This window comes from Stomoxys calcitrans, chromosome 4, assembly GCF_963082655.1.
Source record: "Stomoxys calcitrans chromosome 4, idStoCalc2.1, whole genome shotgun sequence".
Taxonomy (NCBI): Eukaryota; Metazoa; Arthropoda; class Insecta; order Diptera; family Muscidae; genus Stomoxys; species Stomoxys calcitrans.
The window spans coordinates 105,544,655-105,565,948 of NC_081555.1; the positions used below are offsets into that span (position 1 = coordinate 105,544,655).

The following is a 21,294-nucleotide window of genomic DNA, read 5'->3' on the forward strand; positions in this document are numbered from 1 at the left end:
GGAGTATTCATTTTGTCATTCCGTTTGGAACACATCGAAATATCCATTTCCGATCCTATAAAGTATATATATTCTTGATCAGCGTAAAAATTTAAGACGATCTAGCCATGTCCCATCGTCTGTCCGTCTGACCGTTGAAATCACGCTACACTCTTTAAGAACAGAGATATTGAGCTGAAATTTTGCACTGATTCTTTTTTTTTCCATAGGCAGGTTAAGCTCGCAGATGGGCTATATCGGTCTATATCTTAATATAGCACCCATGAAGACCGATCCGCCGATGTTGGGTCTTAAAAGCCATAAAAAGTCCATAAAAGCCACATTTATTATCCGATTTTGCTGAAATTTGGAACAGTGAGTTGTGTAAGGCCACTCGATTTGGCCCAGATCGGTCCAGATTTGGATATAGCTTGAACAGACCGATCTCTCGATTCAAGGTTTTGGGCCCATAAAAGGCGCATTTATTGTCTGATTTCGTCGAAATTCAGGACAGTGAGTTGTGTAAGGGCCTTCGATATCTTTCTTCAATTTGGCTCTGATCGGTCCAGATTTGGATATAGCTGCCATATAGACCGATCTGTCGATTTAAGGTATTGGGCCCATAAAAAACGCATTTATCGCCCGATTTTACCAAAATTTGGGACAGTGAGTTGTGTTAAGCTCTTCGATATCTTTATGCAATTTGATCCAAATCGGTCCAGATTTGGATATAGCTGCCATATAGACCGATCTCTCGATTTAAGGTCTTGGGCCCATAAAAGAAGCAATTATTGTCCGATTTCGCCGAAATTTGGGACAGTGACATCCTTCTTCAATTTGGGCCCGATCGGTCCAGTTTTAGATAGCTGCCATATGGACCGATCTCCCGATTTAAGGTCTTGGGCCCATAAAAGAAGCATTTATTGTCCGATTTCGCCGAAATTTGGAACAGTAAGTTGTGTAAGGCCACTCGATTTGGCCCAGATCGGTCCAGATTTGGATATAGCTTGAATAGACCGATCTCTCGATTCAAGGTTTTGGGCCCATAAAAGGCGCATTTATTGTCCGATTTCGTCGAAATTCAGGACAGTGAGTTGTGTAAGGGCCTTCGATATCCTTCTTCAATTTGGCTCTGATCGGTCCTGATTTGTACATAATCTGCCATATAGACCGATCTTCGATTTAAGGTCTTTGACCCATAAAAAGAGCATTTATTGTCCGATTTCGCCAAAATTTGGGACAGTGAGTTGTATTAAGCTCTTGAATATCTTTCTGCAATTTGATCCAGATCGGTCCAGATTTGGATATAGCTGCTATATAGACCGATCTCTCGATTTAAGGTCTTGGGCCCATAAAATAAGCAATTATTGTCCGATTTCGCCGAAATTTGGGACAGTGAGTTGTGTTAGGCCCTTCGACATCCTTCTTCAATTTGAGCCCGATCGGTCCAGGTTTAGATAAAGCTGCCATATAGACCAATCTCCCGTTTTAAGGTCTTGGGCCCATAAAAGAAGCATTTATTGTCCGATTTCGCCGAAATTTGGGACAGTTAGTTGTGTTAGAGCATTCGACATCCTTCTTCAATTTGGCCCCATATAGACCGATCTCTCGATTTAAGATCTTGGGCCCATAAAAGGCCCATTTATTGTCCGATTTCGCCGAAATTTGGGACAGTGAGTTGTGTTAGGCCCTTCGACATTCTTCTTCAATTTGGCTCCGATCGGTCCAGGTTTGGATGTAGCTGTCGTATAGACCGATCTCTCGATTTAAGGTCGTGGGCCCATAAATGGCGTTTTTATTGCCCGATTCCGCCGAAATTTGGGACTTTGCGTTGTGTTAGGCCCTTTGACATCCTTCTGCAATTTGGCCCCGATCGGTCCAGGTTTAGATACAGCTGCCATATAGACCGATCTCCTGAATTAAGGTCTTGGGCCCATAAAAAGCGCATTTATTGTCCGATTTTGCCAAAAAAATGGGAGATTGAGTTGTGTTGGGCCCTTCGACATCCATCTGCCATTTGACCTAGATTGGCCAAATTTCTCTAGTCCCCATATATATGTTCGTCTGATTTTAACTGTAAATAGTTTGTAAATTGTTAACTGATCCTCCCAAAATTGGACACGAAGGCTTCTCTTATTACTCTTCTGATCACAAGGGATTTTCTTAGAAATCGATTCAGATTTAGTTATAGCTGCCATATATATTTTAATTTATAGAGCCTTTGTAAACCCATTTATCAATCGATCTTCTCAAAATGCTGCTCTGCGATTTCCTTTATAACTCCCGTAAGGTAAGAATTTTGTTCAAAATGCTACATTTCAAATTTCAGCATATTTTAGTTTCGACGATTTAGCCTGTATACCCAATGTGGTGTAGGGTATCAAAAAGACGGATTTGCTCGACTTTATTTTTTTTTAGTTAATACTATTTTATTTAACTGCACCTCTAACAACCCATAAACTGAGCAGCAGATATTTTCAACAGATTTTTTAGCAGAGAGCATGCTGGCCTCAAATTGCAAACATTTTGCTATGACAGCAGATCTACTATAGTAATGGCAGCAAAATTAACTACCAACAATCAGCAGACAGTGTCTGTTACTATCAGCAGACTTTTTTCAAGAGTGTTAGAGTACAATAATAAATAAAAACAAAACCAACATTTAAGATTGACGACTGCCAGATGTTTACTGCGCACCATTTAAAATTATTTTTAGGCTTTTATTTGAGGGTGTTGACATATAACAAATGCATGACTTTATTAATTTATTTCTATTAATTTTCAACCTATTCTTGGTCAAAACATTGTGAGACATTCAATATTTGCTTGCTAGAAAGGTTTTTGAAACAAGCCTGCCTTATTGTTTAAACAAGTATTGTTTAAATAAATATAGCTGAAATATATAAGAGGTGGTTGAATTTTTTTAGAAACATCGCAAAACCTTGAATGCTCTCAACTGCAGATTAACGTCTTAGAGGGGACCAAACAGGGCGATATTCTGTCGTTTAATACAAAAATGGGTAGAAATGATTTTCACATTCAAACGAAAATTAATTCTACTTGAAGATTTGCTAAATACCACATTAATCAACTTTTTAGGGGAACTTTACCGTTTTGTAAAAGATTTTTCCTCTTATTCAGAAATTTCTATCTTAAATAGTAGTGAAATAAATCTTTTAATTTTCGTCTTATGACTTTGAAAAAAAAAAAAAAAAAAAAAACAAAAGCATGTTAAGTTCGTCCGGGCCGAATATTGGGAACCCACCACCATGGATTCTGCAAGAAATGTATACAAAATAAATTTAGTTGAAGTGCATAATTTTTCAAACCAGCAATAATTAAATCTTCTAGGAACCGAACTAGGATGAACGAGAGACCTCTTTACATGAGAGCTATAAAGAGTAATAGACTGATTTGATCCGTATTTGGCACAGTTGTTGGAAGTCGTAACAGAACACCGCATTCAAAATTTCAGCCAATTTGGACAAAAATTGCGGCTTGTAACCACTTAAGAAAACAAATCGGAAAATCGGTTTATATGAGAGCTATATAAGATTACAGACCAATTTGGACCGTACTAGGTAGAGTTGTTGGAAGTCATAACATAGCTCCACGTGCAAAATTTCAGTAAAATCGTACAAAAAGTGTGTCTTGTAAGGGCTCAATAATGTAAAACCGACATCTATCATGAAGGAGTTGGAGTTTCTAGACATCAACTCTACCACAAGAATTTTTATTAATAACTTACTTACTTAAAGATGCATGACGGCAGGCTTGGGATCTTTGGGTCTAAAAATATGGGTCAGTAGAGGAACACCTCAAGGAGGTGTACTGGCTCCTCTACTTTGGTATATAGTCATTAACAATATATTATTGTCCCTGGAAGAAAAAGGTGTAAAAGTGGTCGCGTATGCAGATGACGTAGCAATAGCGGTTAGGGGAAAGTTTCCCAGCACTAAGAGATAAACTTCAGGAAGCTCTACGTGCAAAAGCAAAGTGGTCTAGGTATAAATCCGTGCAAGACAGAAGTAGTTATTTTCAGCAAGAGATACAAATTGCCTACAGTGGAACCTGTCTCCTTGGGTGTAGAAAATGTTCCATTTACAGAAAGCGCAAAACACCTGGGTGTTTTGCTGAACAGGAAATTGAACTTCAAATCCAACATTTTGGAAAGGGTAATGAAGGCAACTCTTGCCCTATATAGCTGCAAAAGAGCCATTGGCAAAATATGGGGATTTAGACAGCGTGTCATGCTTTGGGTATATACTGCAGTTGTCAGATCTATAATACTATATGGTGTTGTGGTCTGGTGGACGGCGTTTCAAAAGTCCATCTACTACTCAATATTTAACCGGATCCAAAGGATGACTTGTTTGTACATCACAGCCGCACTGAGAACGACAACATCTGAAGCACTGAATTGAATGCTACATTTTATGCCTCTGGACATTGTGGCTACCGAAATTGCAGTGATCACTGCCGTGGGGTTAAGGTGTGTCATCCTTGATACTACATCCTACCCCACCCTATCCCTGGCAATAAAAGTTACATAGACTTCTATACGGATAGTTCGAAAATAGATGACCAGGTGGGCTTTGGGGTGAACTCTAAAGATCTAAAACTGGTCATATCAAAAAAGTTTCCCGACCACTGCAGTGTGTATCAAGCGGAGATCCCTGCAAATAAGGAAGTGGTGGAATGACTTAGATATAATGTCATTACGACGATTGGCATAAATATCGTCTCAGACAGTCAGGCAGCCATTAAATCTCCGGAGAACGTATTTCTGAACACAAAAACCGCCCTCGGCTGGGTGCCGGGCCGCAGGGATATCCCAGGGAATTGTAAAGCGGACGAGCTTGCGAGACTAGGATCTACCTTTCACATTCCAGGGAAACTGGAATCTGTTGGTATGCCTCTATCAACATGTTAGCTAAGCTTTCAGGACCAGGCCCGAAGGACAAAGAATGATAGATGATCACAAAAAGGGGGCTGTGAGCACTCCAAAACTATGTGTCCTACTCTAGACTTGAAGAGGTCTACCGCTCTGCTGCTGCTGGCTAGAACAGAGTTCTCAGTCATTGTGTCCGTCACTGTTTAATCGGAAAACATGCTGACAGACTGAAGGTTGCCACCAACGACTTTTGCAGAAGCTGTGAGGACATCGAAGAAGAAGAGACCACGGAACACCTTCTGTGTGTGTGTCCTGCACTAGCAGCCAGAAGGAGTTACACATTAGTTTATCATTTCTTTGAGAACCTATCTGATTTAGCGAATTTGAACATTCGCAAGTTATTGGGCTTTTTAAAGCAATCTGGATGGTTCAACGTTTGAAACTAGAACGCATCTTCCTTCTTCTGTTCCTATGGTGTCACAATGGACAAAAACGTCTAAGTGAGTCTGATGGCAGACTGCCACATAAACCGAACCTTACCTTAATTAAGGGCTCAAGAAATCAAATCGGGAGATCGGTTTATACGGGGGCTATATCAGGTTATAGACCGATTTGGACCGTATTAGTCAGACCTTTTATCGGGAGATTGATCTTTATGGCAGCTATATCGAAATATAGTCCGATCTAAACCTTGTTATGGTCAGATGTCGGGAGGCTTAAAATAACTCACTGTTTCAAATTTCGGCGAAATCGGGTAATAAATAAAGCCTTTATGGGCTTTAGACCCTTTATCAGGAGATCGGTCTATATGGCAGCTATATCTAAATATAGTCCGATCTGAGCCATATTAAGGTCGGATGTTGGGAGGCTTAAACCGATGTCGGAGGGCTTAAAATAACTCCATGTTTCAAATTTCAGTGAAATCGAGTTATAAATAAAGCTTTTATGGGCTTCAGACCCTTTGTCGGAAGGTAGGTCTATATGACAGATATATCCAAAAATATAGTCCGATTTAAATCATATTTTTTAAATTTCAGCGAAATCGGATAAAAAATAAATCATTTATGGGCTTAGATCCTTTATCTGCGGATCGGTCTATATAGCATCTATATCTAAATATGGTCCGATTTGGCCCGTTCAAGAACTTAACCAGCGTGCATCAAAATATGTATTTTTATCAAATTTCAGCTTAATATCTCGATTTTTAAAGGGTGCAGAGTGATTATAACAGACGGAGGGACGGTCGGACGGACAGACGGACGGACAGATGGACGGACAGACGGAAAGACGGACGGACGGACAGACGGACGGACGGACGGACAGACGGAGGGACGGACGGACAGACACACGGACATCGTTAAATCGTCTTAGAATTTTACGACGATCCGAATTATATATACTTTGTAGGGTCGGAAATTGATATGTTGCAAACGGAATGTCTAAATGAATGAATATACACCCTTTCCAATGGTGGTGGGTATAACTATTGGGTTGCCCAAAAAGTAATTGCGGATTTTTCATAAAGTCGGCGTTGTCAAATTTTTTCACAGCTTGTGACTCTGTAATTGCATTCTTTCTTCTGTCAGTTATCAGCTGTTACTTTTAGCTTGCTTTAGAAAAAAAGTATAAAAAAGTATATTTGATTAAAGTTCATTCTAAGATTTATTAAAAATGCATTTACTTTCTTTCTTTTCAAAAATCCGCAATTACTTTTTGGGCAACCCAATATATTCTTAATCGTCATGTCATTTTAAGTCGATCGAGATAACCTTAGCTTTAACAATTTAAAATTTCATGGATTTATCTCAAATAGCATATTTTTGACTAGTTTTTTTCGTATTTCTCCTATTGTTCTTCGTTCACGACTGATGTCGACCATGAAGTCGCACGTCAAAACGTTTTGAGTACGATTATGCCAGAAAATTTCAAACTTTCCAATGGAAGTGTCAGATTGCACCTGGGAACACTTAGTGTCGCCTAAGCCAGAAACTTTTATAGCAACCCTCGTAAAAGCAAAATGTTACCATGTTTAAAAGGAACAAGTCAAAAAGCCTTGGTTACCCACCACCACCGATATACATCTTCTTCACATTTCGTTAACATTTGTAAACACAAGAAATTTTCTCCCAGATTAGAGCTCTTTGTTGGCTAGGGATGCCGAATTTAGACCCAATCGGGTAATGAAACATATAATTGACCTTAAATCGGGAAATTGCCATACATGGCCGCTGTAGCCAGATATGATCCGCTTTCGACAATACTCAGCAAGGGTGTTGGGAAGTTGAGTTCAACTCTCTGTTCCAAATTTTAGCGAAATCGTGCACCTTCTATTGTCGTAAGGTCCTAAATCGGAAGGTTGTTCTATGTTTTATCTTTACTCAAATATAATCCATCCAAATTCAGTACGAGTTTTGAAGAGTCTACAACAATGAAACGAAAACGCAGCTGAGTTGATGAGATTCAGCTAGGCTACGACCTAGTTTTAGGAACAAACAATTAAACAATGCAAAATAACAAACAATAGTTTTGTCCCCTGCACTTGCACAAATATTTTTGTTAAATACATTTGTTTGATGTTCTATAATTAGAATTCTTTTCTTAAATTATGTTACCTTGTAGTTTCAAAGAAAGTTTTTTGGGTTTTTTTTTTTTTTTTTGTCTAGTTGTTATTTTATTTCACAAGATAATGCAAACAGTTTTCTTTGTCACCAAAAGCAAGACCTTGATTAAAACACTGCAAAGACGTCCATTTGTATTGGAAATTCTAAGGAATTTTGTTTTGTCTTTTCATGGTAACAATAATGGAAAATCCCTTAAAAAAAGACAAACAGTCAAACATGCAAAGTGTTTGCTTTTCATGCCGTTTGTAGCAGCAGGCTTTGAGTATAAGAAGAAAGAAAAGCAAAGCGAAGCAAAGCAATTTGTCGATGCAAATAAAGTTGTGACTCACACACATGCCTTGACTAATTGTTAGTTGGTAGCTCTTGAAAGGCGAAAAACAGACTCATGTTAGTAGTGACGATGCTGATAATGAGCATCTTCATCCATAGCCACATTCAGATCTCCATCTCCATCGTCATTGTCAGCGTCAGCGTCATCACAATGAACATCACGTCCTCAAGGCAAACAGATGCGCTAAAGAAGAGTGTGTTGCGGTGGGGTATCCTCCTCAATCGTCGTTTCATGCGAAACCATAAAAACATGGTCATATTGACTTAAATACTTAAGCACGAAAATAAAATAAGCAAGAAAAACAACAACAGAAAATTAAATGGCATGCATATAAAACCTAAAGATTCATTTGTCTTTTAACAGCAAACTTATAAATATATATTGAACATTTCTTTTGTCATCACAAAGGCATTTTGTCCGTCCCTTTTTCCTTCTTCGAAAGCATGACTTCTTTAATAATGCATAATAAAACCAGCAATGTCGTCCATGCCCACTGTATTTGCATGCTTGAAGTTAACAAAATATAACAAAATCGTAAATTTCAACAAATTATTATTTTGTTGTTGTTTTTCTTTTTCTTTTTTTTAACTGAAAAGACCAAGTTTCGAAATAAAAATAAAATGGTGTTGAACGTGTTACAAATTCATTAGCACTTTTTTTTTCAGTTAACCTCTTAAACGAGTGAAGAACACTCTTCACCACCACAAGCGAGTAAATGCGCTTGAGTCCATTTATGTTTGACTTTGTAACTTTTTTATGGGTTGGCATTAGGGGTTGGATATGGTAGGAGGCCTTGTTGGTACATTTAGAGATCATTGCTACCCAAAACCAGATTGAAGCAAATAAGATATGAAACAAGTAAGAAAAGGGAAAAGCTAGGCGGTGTCGAGTATATAATAGCCTACACCTACCCTATAAGTGGAAACGATTTTGATGGACTTCATATAAACCGATCTCGGATTTTGACTTCTTGAGCATCTAGAGGGCGCAATTTTAAGCCGATTTGGCTGAAAATTTGCTTGAGGTATGACAAATATGGTCCAAATCTGTTTATAATCTGATATACCTGCCATATAAAGCTATCTTGGATCTAAACCCATCGCGTATCTTGACTTCTTGAGCCTCTAGAGGGCGCAACAACAAAACACTACGTACAAAATATTGGCCAAATTCAAGAAGTCAAATGGAAGAATCGGCTTATATGGGAGCTATATCAGGTTATACACCAATTTGGGCGAAACTTATCATGGCTTTTGGGGGTCGGTTTATAACATATAGACCGATCATATATAAACCCATCTCGGATTCTGACTTCTTGAGCATCTAGAGGGCACAATTATTAGCCAATTTGGCTGAAATTTTACATGAGGTATGACAAATATGGTCCAAATCTCTTTATAACCTGATGTAGCTGCCATATAAAGCGATCTCGGATCTAAACTCATCGCGTATCTTGACTTCTTGAGCCTCTAGAGGGCGCAACAACAAAACACTACGTGCAAAATATTAGCCAAGTTGGCCAAGAATTGCGGCTTCAAGAAGTCAAATGGGAGAATCGGCTTATATGGGAGCTATATCAGGCTATATACACCAATTTGGGCGATACTTAGCATGACTTTTGGGGGTCGGTTTATAACATATCAACCGATCATATGTAAAGCGATCTCGGATTTTGACTTCTTGAGCATCTAGAGGGCGCAATTATTAGTTGATTAGGCTGAAATTTTGCATTAGGTATGTCAAATATGGTCTAAATCTGTTTATAACCTGATATAGATGCCAATAAAGCGATCGCGGATCTTGACGTCTTGAGCCTCTAGAGGGCGCAACAACAAAACACTACGTGGAAAATATTAGCCAAATTGGCCAAGAATAGCGGCTTCAAGAAGTCAAATGGAAGAATCGGCTTATATGGGAGCTATATCAGGCTATATACACCGATTTGGGCGATACTTGACATGGCCATTGGAGATCGTTGCGGCTTTTATGGGCTCAAAATGTGAAATCGGAAGATCGGTTAATATGGGAGCTATATCAGGTTATACATCGATTTGGATCATACTGGGGCACGATCGTAACATAACATTACGTGCAAAATTTCATCCAAATCGGATATTAATTGCAGCTTCCAAGGGCTCACGACCTTATTGTGCCGGTGCGGGAGCGACATTTTTTGAACCTGGAGTGGAGCGGGAGTGAAGCGGTTTTCCATCTCAAAGTCCTCTCCGCTCCGACAAAATAAAAATCTTTTAGATACGCATTATTATAGAGGGAACATTCATGAAGTGATTCCGTTTGCGAACATCGAAATATAAATTTCCGACCCAACAAAATAAATATATAGTATTCTTGATCGTCGTAAAATTCTAAAGCGATTAAATTATGTCGGTGTGCCTGTCCGTTCTCTATTTGACCGTCTTTTCGCCTTTGTGTCCTAGTGTTGTAATCACGCTACGGTCTTCAAAAATTGAGATATTGAGCTGAAATTTAGGACAGATTGGTATTTCTTCCATACGCAGGTTCATTGGTGGGTTCATCTAAGCCCCTCGACATACTTGCAAAATATTGTACCGATCGGACTATATTTAGGTATAGCTGCAGTATAGACTGATCTACCGGTATAGGGTCTTAAGGCCATAACATGTGCAATTCTAAACTGATTTCGCTAATATTTTAAACAGAAAATGCCATTCGGCCTCCCGAAATCCAAAACGAATAGGGTCCATATCGGACTATATTTGGATATAGCTGCCTAATAGACCGATAAGGCGATTTTGGGTCTCAATCCTATCAATAATTTTGTTATTACCCAAATTTCATTGAAATTCGGAGCAGTGAATTCTGTTAGGGCCCTTGACATCCATGTCAAATATGGTCTCGTTTGGACTATATTTATATATAACTGCTATATAAGGCCATAACAGGCGCATATATAACCCGAATTCGCTAAAATTTGAAAAAGTGAATTGCTCTAGGTTTCTTGATATACGGTCCGAGTATGATCCACATACGACTTTATTTAGATATAGCTGCCATATAGACCGATCTACCGATTTAGATCGGTCTATATTATTCGATTTTTCAGGAACAGTGTTTTCTATAGACCTCTTGACATGCGATCGGACTATATTTAGATATAGCTGTCATATACACCGATCTTCTGATATAGGGAGTTAAGACATAACAGTCGCATTTATTAGCCAATTTCCCTGAAATTTGAAACAGTGAGATGTATTGAGGCTCCCGATATCTAGGGTCTTAATCTCATAACAGGCGCATTTGATACCAGTTTTCGCCGTAATTTGAAACTGGGATATCGCCATCTAAAACGAGTGTGAGCTTAATAGGTCCATATTTGGATATAGCTATAGACATAGTGGATAATATGGACATAGTGGATAATAAATGATCGCGATATGCTCCTCGCTTTCCAAGGTTATGGAGAGCATGGTCAACCACCATCTTGTGATGTATTTAGAGTCCAATGGCCTTCTTAGTGACCGACAATAAGGGTTTTGCAGAAATCGCTCCACGGGCGACCAGATGGGGTTTCTGTCGTAATGGTGGAGTCGATCAATACACCAGTTTGATGAGACTAAGGTAATGGCACTGGATATATCCAAGGCATTTGATAGGGTCTAGCACTGTGCACTCCTATTAAAACTTGTCGCACTTGGTGTCGGTAATAACTTCGCCGGTTTTGTATCGAGGTTTCAAGGAAATCGTACTTTTCGAGTTGTTGTAGATGGGTTCTCTTCTGATAAATACAAATTAAGCGCAGGTGTTCCCCAAGGCTCTGTCCTTTCTTCCTCTCTTTTTCTTATTTTCATTGACGATCTTCTGAGTCAGACTTCGAATCCAATCTACTCATTTGCGGATGACAGTAATCATATTCATTCGACCATAGGTCGAGACTCCATGAGATTAGAGAAATAAAGCGGATTATGGATGGTGCACTCCGTCAGGACTTGCTGACCATTTCTCAGTTGTGTCGAATGAACGGAGTAGACTCTAATGCACGCAAGACACAGTCCTGTTTGTTGTCTCACAAAAGATTCGCTGTCTCTTTACAATCGTTAATAACTATCGATGGTATGTATATTGAGCAAATTGAGCAATCGAACGCTCTTGATGTTCTGGGTATGAGAATACAATGTGATGCCCGTTGGTTACATCATGTATTCGATGTATCGAAAGAAGCATCCTAGTGCTTGGGCTGTCCTAAGCGGTACAATAACTACTTCGCTTCATTTTCTTAATATCTATACTACCTACATCAGGCCGATGATGAAATACAACTCGCATGTATAGGCCGGTGCTCCGAAGACATCCTTGGAGTTAATCCACCGTGCCCAGAGGGGCCGATAGTGTTGATAGGGGACAGTACGGTAATCAACTCTGGGTTGCGTGGCACTGTTCACACACTCTTTTCCTTTTTCATCCAAACTGTTCGTATGTGGAATCAACTTCCGGCAAATATCTTTCCCACTGACTACAACATCCAGAAATTCAAGACTAATGTCAATAATTGCTATTTCCTCTTCCTAACATCCAATTCCTAACACTTCATCCGCCAACACAATGCATTGGCTTATAAAGGGAACATGCCCTGCGTTTTGGTTAATTAAAAAAAAAAAAAAAAAAAAAAAAAAAACAAATCGGATGATGCGTTTTTATATGGGACAATACCAGCTTATCCGGTTATAACTTATCTTGATCGACTCAGAACGTCGAGTCGATCAAAAATATATATGTACTTTATGGGGTCTTAGATGAATATTTCTAGGTGTTGCAAACGGAATGACTAGATTAGTATACCCCAGATCCTATGCTGGTGAGTATAAAAAAAGAAATAAAACATCATTAATTTCGGCCAATACGTTAAACCGGATGTCCAGTCTATATGACAGCTATATTCTACATGATCAAATCTGGGTCATATTCGACACAGATGTCAAGGAGTCTTATACAAAACACTGTTCGAAACTTCATTAAAAGCGGGTAATAAACCAGCCTTAAATGAAACCCTACATGGGGAAATGGGCCTTTATGGCAGCATATTCAAATATGGTTTCTAACTTTGGCGAAATCGGGATATAATTTCCTCTTAATGAATGTATTCATTGTTGATTTCATTTATGTATAATATTGGGTTGCCCAAAAAGTAATTGCGGATTTTTTAAAAGAAAATAAATGCATTTTTAATAAAACTTAGAATGAACTTTAATCAAATATACTGTAGCAGGTGATAACTGACAGAAGAAAGAATGCAATTACAGAGTCACAAGCTGTGAAAAAATTTGTCAACGCCGACTATATGAAAAATCCGCAATTACATTTTGGGCAACCCAATATATGCATTCAAAATATTTAAACTTATTTCCCTAAAATTGCCATAGACTGTTGATATTGCGCTTGTTACTCAGTATAGCCCGTGACACCTAAAACATTCATTAAAAATTCGGCTACGTTAAATATCGCCCCAGTATTACTAATTAAAGATACATATTCACATCACGTCATTTCAGGATTTTGATCAAAATTGATTTAATTTAAAACACCGAAATATAATTTAAATTCTGTTTATAGTAGATAGGTAGTTTGTAAAAACGTTAGAAATAGATGAACTTACTCATGGGTATTTAAAAAAAAAAAACATATTGTATAGGAAACCTTTTGAACTTCAAGGTTAAATTGAGGGTTTTTTTCAAAAAAAAAAAAAAAAAAACATTTGATTTTTATTAAATTGTTGTTATACACATAAAGCAAATGTATCAAAGCGTATTTGTTACTCATTGTATTGAAAGTAATAAGAATTGTATTCTAACGATGACATTCATAAAATTAAAGTTTATTTGGAACCAAGGTTGTAACACCAATATCGTTTTGTTTACCTAAATAGCCAACTGCCTTACCTGTACCTGGAGAACATTTACAAATATTTATAAGCATCATGTTAAACTTTTGAATTCACCTTGAACGAATCCAAAGATGGACTATTCCTATGCAGACTTTACGGTCCTTTTTCTTATAAAATACTTGCCGAAGTACTAAAATTCTAGCTTTTTAAAAAGCTAGATTACATTTTTGTGTTTTTTTTAGTTTATTTGTTATTAACTTTCAAAATTTTGTCTTATATTGTAAGTTAATTTTTACGTCAATGCTTTTAAAGTCTCTTCAGTCCATACTATATCATCATTTTCATACCAAACTAGCTGAAACGGATTCAATCCGCTGTTTTCTCTAATAACTTTTATTTTAGCCGTATATTTCCAAGATCGGTAAATAAGTCTTGTTTGGGTGTGATACGGGCCGCTCAGCCATTTTCCACCAAATGTGGATATCAAATTCGTACTCTACTCCCATGGTTGTCAAATAATTCTTGTTTAGGGGTTAGGGGGCTTGTTATGGACTCCCAGACGCTTTGCCCCATATTGGTAAATATGTCCGATTTGGGAAGTGGGGCCGCACAATGGGATATCAGATTCGTTTCTACTCTCAAATACCTTCCACTTGAGTCCCATATTGTCATGATAGCACTATACACTCAATTGGCGGGTTTAAGGGAAGGGGCGGTCCCCTAGGTAGCCCACCCAATATTTGGATACTAAATAATGCAGCAAGAGTTTCATAAAACATTTTTCTATAAAACTGATCGTCTGTTTGCCTTAAAATCGAAGCTCATTTTAGCAAAAGTATACACTCAGAAAAATAAGTTTGCTGACATCTGCAAACATTGTCTGCTGATTTTTTATTTATTTTTTACTTTTGAAGGAAACACGTTAAAAATTTTTTTAACATCTTAACGACCTTTAGGTAATTTTCTATATATTCATGTAAATTTTTGGCTAACCAGCCGTTCATTTTTCATTTCAAAGCAAAAATATGAATTTAGTAAATATTTTGTCTGCTGTTATTTGAAATCTATAAAAACGTATTAAATCGTAGAAGTTTGGAAAATTGGTATCTATACCTGTAGCTCTAAAAGATAAGATGTAATATAAATTTTTTTAAGTATTTTGGACATTTTGAGTATATTGGACATTTTGAGGCTAATAATTTTGCTGTCTGAAAACAGCAGAAAATGTTTGCTGTTTCAGCAAAAAATTACTGCTGCTCCATTTCAGCAGACTTTTTGTTGTAACAGCAAACTTTTTTGCTGTTTTTACTAACAAATTTCTCTAAGCATTGGATTCTACAAAGAAATGTTCTTCCAAAAGTTACACCTTTATTGAAATGGCATAGAAAATGTCTTCTGATATCGGTTCAAGAAGTCACCTGCAGGGCGCAATTCTTATCGCAATTTTATTCCGATTTGTCTTCGTGACGATTCGAAATATAAATGAATTGAATGCTGAACATTGTAGAAGTCATTGTGTAATATTTCAGTCCATTCGGATAAGAATTGCGCACCGTGGGGGCGCAAGGAACAAAATCAGGAGATCGGTTTATATGGGAGCTGTATTAAGCAATAGATAGATTCAGACCATAGTAGACACGTATGTTGAAGGTCATGGGAGAAGCCGTTGTACAAAATTTCTGCCAGATAGAAGGAGACTTAAGAAGTCAAGATCCCAAATCGGTATATATGGCAGCTATATCAGGTTATGTACCGATATGCGCCATACTTAGCATAGTTGTTGGAAGTCATAACAAAACACCTCATGCAAAATTTCAGCCACATCGGATGAGAATTGCGCCCTCCAGCGGTTTAAGAAGTCAAGATCCAAGATCGCTTTATATGGTAGCTATACCAGGTTATGAACTGAATTGGACCAAACTTCGTACAGCTGTTGAAAGTTATAACAAAATACTTCATGCAAAATTTTAGCCTAATAGGATTAAAATTGCGCCCTCTATATTATATGGCAGCTATATCAAAACATGGACCGATTTGGCCCATTTTTCCATTAAGAAATGTCAGATTTATTTCCACAAATTTTTTTCCATAGCACAGTGCGTCGCCCTATTTAAAATTACGGAGTCGTATGCAGTAGGTATTATGAAGGCCACCGTAGCACAGAGGTTAGCATGCTCGCCGATGACTTTAATCGTCTGCGTTCGAATCCTGGCGAGACCATCAGCAAAATGTTTCCCCTCCTATTGCTGGCGACATTTGAGAGGTACTATGCCATGTAAAAACTTCTCACCAAAGAGATGTCTCTTTGCAAAACGCCATTCGGATTCGTCTATAAAAATGTGGCCCCTTATAATTGAGCTTGAACTTGAATCGGATTGCACTCACTGATAAGTGAGAAGTTTGTCCCTGTTCATGGGCAAATTTGCATTAGCATGTAGTTATTACGACTTTGCAAAGATTTGGATGAAATTTGGTACAGTTTATTTTATTACCCATATGAAATGTTATCAAGATTGGTTAAAATTTATATGAGATGGCCATAGAGTGGTATTGTCCAATATCCAATAGAGGGTAGATATAGGGTGTCAGAGCCTCCGTGGTGTATAGGTGAGCATGCCTGCCTATCATCCGGGTTCAAAACCCGCCGGCGTGACCATTAAAAACATCTTTCAGCGGTGGCTGAAGCCTCCCCAAGAAACCCATGGTACGACAAGAGTGTCGATATGCTACTGAAGCCAAGAATGCGGCATATAGGGCAACTCTACAATCAGTAGCAAGGAGAGAGGAGAAACGTCTATTCCGCAGAAAGAAAAAGGAAATGGAAAACGTGAGTGTTGGCGAATTAAGATTTACAGGAGTCAGAATGAAGTTTGGAATCTATTATTATCAAACCAATGGCTTTGGTGTAGGCACATCCTCTTGCAGCGACAAAGGAGGAAATCTGGTATCTGACACTGATAGCATGCTGAGAATATGGCAATAACATTTTACCCAGCTACTATTGTCCGACGTTGGCGACGAAGAGGATACCGCAAAACCAATCAATGATGATGGTATAACATATTTAGGTCCATGAATGAGGTCCAAATAGTAGTGACCCGACTGAAGCAAAACAAGGCAGCAGGAGCCGACGGGTTACCCGCTGGACTATAAGGTAATGTGTATGCATCAGCTTGTCTGCGCAATCTGGCTAGAAGAACGCATACCCGATGATTGGAACCTCAACATACTAAGTCCCGTATACAATAAAGGAGACAAGACGGAATGTGCCAACTACAGAGTAATAGGTCTTCTCCCGATCGCATACAAGATACTCACGAGCGTACTGTATGAAAGATTAAAACCTAAAGTCAATAACATAATTAGGCCCTATCAATGCGGCTTTAGACCTGCTAAATCCACCCTAGACCAGATATTCACACTGCGCCAAAGCCTGGAAAAGACCCGAGAAGGAAAAACCACCACCCACCATCTGATTCAGAGCAAACAAATTCAAAATGATTTTTGTCCTCAAATGAAAAGAAAAAAACTTGAAAAAATTTATTTTTTTCTTGGTTGTCGTTTTTTTTAAGCATCTAATATGTCTAGTTGATTCTCTAGATTCAATATGCCGCACTCTTAATAGCTCAAGACACAATGAGCCAAATACTTTATCCTACCCCTAATAGAATAACAAAAATATTATGTAAAGATTAAGGTCTCTTCAAGCGGGTTTTTTTCGCCGGTACTACTGAGCGTAATGCCTTATACTCTTATTCGCCACAAATGGGATGATGCATTATGGCATAGCCTCGTTTAAGTCAGCATGATTTGTGTTTAATTAATTAAGCTATATCAACAACAACAACAAGCACAACAATAATAATAACAACAATAACAACGAAAACAACAACTTGGTACTGCACAGCCCCAGCAGTGATTTCGCACATTACACAGTTCTCAGTTGGCTGGCTGTTTTGGTAGATGTAAACAGGCTGTTTTAATTATGTTTTGGAAATGTTCATGAAGTACAATAAGGAAAGATGGAATCATGAAATGAAAACCTCCAAGAGAAGAAAAAACAAACAAGTTTTGATTTTATTCGAGAGGGGCAGGGAGAAAAATATTTTCTGTTTTTTTCAAGTTGGTCTTTCACTATAAAATTTCTTTTTTTTTTTTTTTTTTCGAAAACTTTGGGCCTTTCATTGCAGCTTAATATCAAAACAAGTTTTTGAAGAGAAGGCAACTTTACAAAAAAACTACCTAAAACCAATTTCGTTTTAGTTTTAAATAAAAAGTAAACAACAAATAAAACAACGAGACATATTGTAGGCAAACACTTTTTAGATATAAATCTTTGACTCTCTTGCAAATGTTAATGGCACTGATTTTTATTTTATTAATGCTTACTTTTTTTGCTAGATTCTTTCAAATCCGTATCATTTAGTTTTTTCCCAGAAATTTGTTTTTATTGGAATTTTTTACAATTTTCTTCATTTATTTCTTTTTATCATATCTTCATGCGTTGCATTACCGAATTTTTGGTTTTAACTTTGAAACGCATGCGCGCGAACATTCACTCTTTCCGTCCGTTTTTAGGTGCAACACACTGGCACGATTATGTTCACGATCACGGTACGACTGCTGCTGCTGCCACTCTTGCCGACCACTTTCTTTCCGATTACACTTGGAATATTAAATAATTTTTTATTTTTCATTCATCACTTATACAACCAACCAAAATCGTCGTCTGACAATGTTGTGTGGTGCCGTGCCGTTAATGCAGCAGCAGGCACTTCAGTTACAAGACTAAGCGTCGGAAATAAAATGTTGTCAATTTTATATTGAAATAGAAATAACAAAACCTCCCGAAATGAAAATAATGACAATCGAGAGTTCAAAATACAAAAACAAAACAAACAAAAAAAAAAAAAACAACACAACAGCTATAAAGCCGCTCACCAAAAGCTGGGTGTTTGCAGTACTGCACAGTGGCATAAATTATGATGGCAGCAAATCAAAATTGTATATCGATATGAAAATATTTTGAAACAAGTAAAAACGTTTGAAAGTTCAGCTAGGCCGTCATTATACAGTCCCACGCTCTGGACTAGACATTTTTTTTGCAAATAGGAAAATGCATAGCTTCCATTTTTTTTTGCTTTTGACCTTAATAAGCAAAATACGGAATAATATGGCCATCGGATAACGATAATCCGTGCCGACATAACGTTCAAAGTTGGAAAGCAGTTGAGGATTTTAGGTCCTAGTAATAAAGAAAATAGCGGCTTCCAGGCGCTCAAGAAGTTAAATCTGGAGATCGGATAATATATCTAAGTCTGAACCGATATGGCTCATTTGCAATTCCCAACGATTTACATCGATATTAAGTATCTGTGCAAAATTTCAAGCGGCTAGCTTTATGCGTTCGACCGCTATCGTGATTTCGACAGACGGACGGACATGGCTAGATCGATTTAGAACGGGAGTCTTAGACGAACATTTCGTGGTGTTACAAACGGAACGACTTGATTTGTATACACTCATCCTATGGTGGTGGGTATAATTAGGGCTTGATTTCAGGCCCCAAATTAAGAAATGGAACACAGCCCCAAACATAATTTTTGGGTCTTTATTTCGTTTAGCAAATATTGAAAATAGACAGAGAGCAGCATATTTCGAAAGATTTGCCAGACATTATGCCCCAAATTTTGGCGGCTAATTTCATTTTAGTTTGGCATGTTTTTTATTTTGGCATTGTTTCATTTTTACTTTTGGGGTCTAATTTGATTATGATTTATACCCCATTTTTGGGTTTTTATTCCATTTTAGGGACTTATTTCATACCGCCGAAATACGCAGCCAAAGTTCATATTTATATGGAACTAGCTTACCCGGTGTGCTTCGCTACACGCATAAGTTTACGGCCCCATTTTTATTTATACTTAACTCTCAAAAACCTTTCATTAGAATACCATATTGTCTCGTTTTAGTATACAAGTCCATTTGGGGCATAATTTTGGGGTGGGGTGACTCGCAGAGAATTGACTCAAACTTTTATAAATTATTCGCATTCTACTCGTGGCGTCTTATCTTGTCTCTTTCGGTGTACATGCCCATTTGGTGCGTAATTTTAGAGTGGGCGGCCTTTCTGGGACTTGACCCCAAATTTTTATAAAGGGTGATTTTGTAAAAGCTATTGGAAAGTTTTTCAAAGCAAAAAAAACACATACAACTCAAAAAAATGCATGCAATCTTTATTTAAATCAATCAATAAACGATTTCGTCCATTGTGATACCACAGGAAGGGAAGATGGAAGATGCCTTCTAGTTCCTACCATTGAACTAACCAGATCGCTTCAAAAAGCCCAACAACTTGCGACCTCTTCAAGTCTAGAGCAGTTTTTGACATAGTTTTTGAATACTCACAGCCCTCTCTTTGTGACCATATATCATTCGTTGTCCCTCGGTCCTGGTACCGAAATCTTAGCTTACATGTCGCTAGAAGCATACCCACAGATTCCAGTTTCCCTGGAATGTGTAGGGTAGTTCCTAGCCTCTCAAACTCGTCCGCTTAACAATTCTCTGGGATATCTTTGTGGCCCGACACTCAAAACAGGTGAATTTTGAACTATCCACCTATCTCGTTGAGAGATCTGCGACAGTCAAGGGCGGTTTTTGTGTTCAGAAATACGTTGGCTGCCTGGCTCTCTGACAAGATATTTATGCCAATCGTCGTAATGATATTATATCTTAGCCATTCCACCACTTTCTTAATTGCAAGGATCTCCGCTTGATACACACTGCAGTGGTCGAGTTACCTTTTCGATATGACCAGTTCTAGGTCTTTAGATTACACCCCAAAGCCCACCTGGCCGTCTTATTTGGAACGATCCGTATAGAAGTCTATGTAACTTCTATTACCAGGGATATCGTATTTTCGATCGGTTCTATCAGGAATAGTGGTACAGTATTTTTTATCAAAAATCAGCTCAGAGTCTATCTACACTGCCTGGAACATCGGATATTGTATCAAGGATAACATAGTGTCCGTAGCCGCCACATGGCCAATGAGAAAGCTCCCTTAGCCTCCCGGCAGTGGTCGCAGCAATTTGTCTAGCCACAATGTCCAGAGGCATTATATATAGCATTTAATTGAGGGCATCAGATGATGTCGTCCTCAGTGCGGCTGTGAAGCACAAATAAGCCATCCTTTGGATCTGGTTGAGTGTTGGAAAGTAGGTGGGCTTTTGAAGCGCCGTCCACCAGACCATAACACCATATAGCATTATAGGTCTGGCAACTGCAGTATATACCCAATGCATGACGCACGGTCCCCCAACTTCTGCCAATGTCTCTCTCAGGTGTATAGGGCAAGAGTTGCCTTTCTTGCTATTTCGAAAAAGTTGAATTTGAAGTTTAATTTCCTGTCCAGCAATATACCCAGTTTTTTTGCGCTCTCTGTAAATGGAACGTTCGCTCTTCGACTGTAGGTAACTTGCATATGCTGCTGAAAAGAACTACTTCTGTCTTACACGGATTTACGACTAGACCAGTTTCGGTAGCCCATTTAGATGTGGGACGTAGAGCTTCCTGAAGTATATCTTTAGAGTGCTGGGAAACTTTCCCC

At 38.2% G+C, this 21,294-nt stretch overlaps 2 protein-coding genes across 5 annotated transcripts in view; one reads left to right on the forward strand and one right to left on the reverse strand.

Annotated features, from left to right (window-relative positions):
* Positions 1 to 18,486, reverse strand: part of LOC106085896 (carboxypeptidase B) — a 62,627-nt gene extending 44,141 nt beyond the window's left edge. For all 3 annotated transcript variants that reach the window (XM_013250353.2, XM_013250354.2, XM_013250352.2), the window contains exon 1: positions 18,075 to 18,486. The gene's annotated coding sequence lies outside the window, so the exon portion shown is untranslated. The remainder of the gene's footprint in view (positions 1 to 18,074) is intronic.
* LOC106085895 (bromodomain-containing protein DDB_G0270170) overlaps positions 1 to 21,294 on the forward strand; it is a 252,082-nt gene that overhangs the window by 61,024 nt on the left and 169,764 nt on the right. The gene's annotated exons all lie outside the window — the stretch shown is intronic.